The 5,041-nt window shown below is 43.5% G+C and overlaps 1 pseudogene across 1 annotated transcript; it reads left to right on the top strand.

Moving 5' to 3' along the window:
* The first annotated feature begins 3,091 nt into the window (after window positions 1–3,091).
* Window positions 3,092–3,818, top strand: LOC108296809 (annotated as a pseudogene). The gene has a single exon (XR_001821985.2). The product of XR_001821985.2 is annotated as a selenoprotein W-like (transcript).
* Window positions 3,819–5,041: the final 1,223 nt, after the last annotated feature.

Raw genomic sequence — 5,041 nt, 5'->3', positions numbered from 1 at the left:
AAAAAAAAAAAAAAGTCAGGTTGATAGCTTTGGAGAGATTTCAGTTGAAGGTTGTTAGATAGAGATGAGAAAGGAGCTGAAAAACAAATTTGGATAAGTAGAAAAGAGCAAATTTAGATATATCATCCCATATTCTTCATTAATCAGAGTCTTAGTTCTGAGAATAGATCAGTTTGGTTAAACAGCTGTGTCCCATTCCAGGAGGTGCCACTGCAGATGGGCTAGGCCTCTATTTATGATACAGGCAAACAGATCTTTAGTAAGAGTTATTTCTACGGAAACAGAAGAAAAACAAAAGTTAATGTTTGGAGTAGTCTCTAGCTCGTTTTTGCAGAGTCTCTAAAGTATCTTCAGATTGCACTGGTGATCTGACAGATTTTTTTGAATTGTAACTCGAACCAGGTGTTCAGGTGAACTTTCTGAGTATTGCATATGTTAGCAAGCACAAAGGCTGTTTCTACGTGAGTTGCTGTGGTGATTTCTCCTAGAGTTTGTATCAAGCTATCTAGCTTCAGTTTGCAGGGCTTCAACAAAGGCACAATTTTAATTTTTAGTGAGTCCAAGTCAGAAAAATCATAGAAAAATTTGAAAAATGTTAGTTTGGAGACTTGTATCTGGGAAAGAATTCAGACTCAGTCCAAATTGTAGGCAGATAATAAAGACTCAAAAACAATGCCCAGGACAGCTGGGTGCGGTGGCTCATATCTGTAATCCCAGCACTTTGGGAGGCCCAGGTGGATGGATCACGAGGTCAGGAGTTCAAGACCAGCCTGGCCAACATGGTGAAACCCTGTCTCTACTAAAGATACAAGAATTAGTCGGACATGGTGGTGCATGCCTGTAATCCCAGCTACTCAGGAGTCTGAGGCAGGAGAATAGCTTGAACCCGGGAGGAGGTGTAGGTTTCAGCGAGCTGAGATCATGCCACTGCACTCCAGCCTGGGACAGAGGGAGACTCTGTCTCAAAAAAACAAACAAACAAACAAACAAACAAAAACACAATGGCCAGGGCTACAATCTAATATCATGTGTACAATATATATTTTTTGAAACATAATTTTTCTCTTTCCAGTTTCCCATTTCTACCAAAGACAAATAATAATAAGATCAATTTATTTGCAAAATACATTTTAGTTTTATTATATGTGGCCTGATTATTTGCATAAAGTGCAGCAAGAATAGTGATTGGTCATATAGGCTCTTTTAAAGTTGTCTTTGCTGGATTTTTTTTTTAAGACAGAGTCTTGCTCTGTTGCCCAGGCTAAAGTAAAGTGGCACAATCTCAGCTCACTGCAACCTCCACCTCCCGGGTTCAAGTGATTCTTCGGCCTCAGCCTCCTGAGTAGCTAGGATTACAGGTGCACCCCACCATACCCAGCTAATTTTTGTATTTTTAGTAGAGACAGGAGTTCACCATGTTGGTCAGACTGGTCTCGAACTCCTGATCTAGTGATCTGCCTGCCGCAGCCTCCCAAAGTACTGGGATTACAGGCATGAGCCACTGCGCCCAGCCTTGCTGGAATTTTTTAATAAGAAACTTTAGATTCAACTTTTAAAAGCCTCAAGGCTAGAAAGCCAAGCCAAAGATTTATCATCAGATTGTGTTTGTAACACCTAGATGAATCTGGTGAATTTGTTTCTTCTCAAAGTCCTCAAAATAACCTTGAAATTCCTAGACCTGTGTTGAGCGTGATGGCTCATGCCTGTAATCCCAGCACTTTGGGAGGCTGAGAAGTGCAAATCACCTGAGACCAAGAGTTTGAGACCTGCCTGGTCAACACAGCAAAACCCCATCTCTACTAAAAATACAAAAATTAGCCGGGCATGATGGTGGGTGCCTGTAATCCCAGTTTATGAGGCTGACGCTTGAGAATCACTTGAGCCTAGAAGGTGGAGGTTGCAGTGAGCCAAGATCATGCCAATACATTCCAGCCTGGGTGATGGAGTAAGCCACTGTCAAAAAAAAAAAAGAAAAGAAAAAGAAAAAAAAGTAATTCCTAGACCTGTCAGAAAGTGACATTCTTTACTTATCACAGGTCAGAAATCTTGTAAGAGAACTATGTAGACAAGGTAGTGGGCTATGCTTTCCAGGAGGCATTATACCAACTTCAATTCCTGAAAGCAATCTGGTCATATCTGAAAATATGCCATTCCAGTCAAAGCCTTAGTAAAATAAGGCTCCAACTGTGTCTCATTACAAAAGAAAACAGATTCTTATTGAACTTATTCAAATAACCATAATGCCATAAATCAAGAATACTTATAAATAGTTTCTGAATTCTGGAGAAATCAGGCAGAGAGAAAAGTGAATATTTTGATTTTGCCCAACTGCTATAAACTATAAATAGTTCCAGGCCAAGTGCAGCGGTTCACGCCTATAATCCCAGTACTTTGGGAAGCCAAGGCTGGTGAATCATTTGAGCCTAGGAGTTCCAGACTAGCATGGGCAACATGGCAAAATGCCATCTTTACAAAAATTATCCAGTGGCTTGTGTAAAAGCACACCCACTGTATAGAATAAGAGAAAAAAAAATTATCCAGTGGCATGAACCTGTAGTCCCAACTATTCAGGAGGCTGAGGAGGGAGGATTGAATGAGCCCAAAAGCTCAAGGCTGCAGTGAGCCATGATTGTGCCACTATACTCCAGCTGGGTGACAGAGAGAGACTTTGTCTCAAAAACAAACATTAGGCCACGAACAGTGTCTCACACTGTAATCCCAGCACTTTGGGAGGCTGAGGCAGGTGGATCACTTGAGGTCAGGAGTTCAAGACCAGCCTCTAGGATGGTGTAACCCTGTCTCTACTAAACTAGGAAAATTAGCTGGGTGTGGTGGCATGAGACTGTAATCCCAGCTACTTGGGAGGCTGAAGTGCAAGAATCACTTGAACCTGGGAGGCAGAGATTGCAGTGAGCTGAGATAGCACCATTGCACTCCAGCCTAGATAACAGAGACTCTGTCTCAATAATAATAATAATAAATAGCTCAAAAGAAAAAAAAAAAAACAGTTTTCTTGACTCTGGAAAACAAAACATAAAAAGAATCAGCAATGTTTCAAACAAACAAAGTCATTAAAAATTATTTTAGCATAGACGTCGCGCGTCCAGGCAGGAGGTCGGTGTGGCCTGGGCTTCTGCTCCCCGGAGGATGTGGCAGCCCCGAGCCATGGCTGTCTCCGTCCAAGTCCTTTATTGTGGTGCTTGAGGCTACAAGTCCAAGTATCTTCAGCTCAAGAAGTTAGATAAGTTCCCCAGCCGCCTGGACATCTCCGGCGAGGGAACTCCCCAGGCCACCGGGTTCTTCGAAGTAAGGGTAGCTGGGAAGTTGATTCACTCTAAGAAGAAAGGCGATGGCTACGTGGACACGGAAAGCAAGTTTCTGAAGCTGGTGGCCGCCATCAAAGCCGCCTTGGCTCAGGGCTAATGCACCCTGAAGGCAGAGTCCAGGGACCTTAATCCTGCCCCTCTCAGCAGACGCTTCAAGACGGGAAGGAGTGAAATGCCTCGTGGACGCCTGGTCCTTCCCCGATGCTCTCGTGGCTGCTGTTGGGGGCAGAGATTGATGCCCTTGCTCTCTGCCTCTGTGTGTGTGTGTCTTCCCCGGGCTCCACACTGCCCCACCCTCCTCCTGTCCCCAGATTTCATCAGATTTCTGTGCACACCCCGTGTTTCCCCGGTTGTCTCCCAGAGTTTGGGGGACATCCCGCCTCAGGCATCCTTCTTATGGGGAAGCTAAGAGAGGCATCAGGATGGGTGAGTGTCTGATTGTGGCAAAGTTTGCAGCTGTTCACAATTCAATAAATATTGGATGAGTTTAACTGAAAAAAAATTATTTTAGTCCTCTATTAGTTCAGTCCCATGTAATTAATTTTTCTTCTGGCGTGGTGGCATGTCCCTGTAGTCCTAGATACTCAGAAAGCTGAAGTGGGAGGATCACTTGAGCCCAGAAGTAGTTCTTGGCTAAAATGAGCTATGATCATGCCACTGTACCCCAGTCTGGGTGACAGATTGGGATCCTGTCTCTAAAAACAAAATAAGGAGCCAGGTGTGGTGGCTCACACCTGTAATCCCAGCATTTTCTTGAGCCTAGGAGTTCAAGACCAGTCTGGGCAACATAGTGAGACCACACCTCTACAAAAAAATTTTTTAATTAGCCATCTACTCAGGAGGCCAAGATGGGAGGCTCACTTACGCTTGGAGGCTAAGGCTGTAGTGAGCCATGATTCACCACTGCACACTCGAGCCTGGGTAACAGAGCGAGACTTTGTTTCAAAAAAAAATAAGAAAAGACAAAACCATAATTGGTAAGGCAATATGGTTTGGCCGTGTCTCCACCCAAGCTGAGATCTTATTACAATTCAAGATCTCAACTTGAATTGTAATAATCCCCATGTGTGAAGGTCAGGGCCAGGTGGAGATAACTGAATCATGAAGGCAGTTTTCCCCATACTGTTCTCATGGTAGTGAATAAGTCTCATGAGATCTGATGGCATTATAAACGGAGTTTCCCTTCACAAGCTCTCTTGGCCTGCTGCTATGTGAGACATGACTTTTCTCCTCCTTCATCTTCTACCAGGATTGTGAGGCCTCCCCAGCTATGTGGAAATGTGAGTCAATTAAACTTCTTTCCTTTATAAATTACCCAGTCTTGGGTTTGTCTTTATTAGCAGCATGAGAACTAATACATAAGGAAATTTGGCTACTTCTGTGGCATATAACAATTTTAATATAATAATCATAATTACTGTGATAACATATACAGAGCCTCCTGCCTGTAAACCAAGCACTTTGGGAGGCCAAGGGAGGAGGATATATCAAGGCATATCAGAATTTTAGAAATAGTTTACATTTTGGAACACACATTAATAACACACTTATTGCCGGGCGCGGTGGCTCAAGCCTGTAATCCCAGCACTTTGGGAGGCCGAGGCGGGTGGATCACGAGGTCAAGAGATCGAGACCATCCTGGTCAACACGGTGAAACCTCGTCTCTACTAAAAATACAAAAAAATTAGCTGGGCATGGTGGCGTGTGCCTGTAAT

The sequence above is a fragment of the Cebus imitator genome, unplaced genomic scaffold, assembly GCF_001604975.1.
Source record: "Cebus imitator isolate Cc_AM_T3 unplaced genomic scaffold, Cebus_imitator-1.0 Scaffold741, whole genome shotgun sequence".
Classification (NCBI taxonomy): domain Eukaryota; kingdom Metazoa; phylum Chordata; class Mammalia; order Primates; family Cebidae; genus Cebus; species Cebus imitator.
The sequence above is the reverse complement of the archived record's forward strand: the minus strand, read 5'-3'. Positions and strand labels throughout refer to the sequence as shown.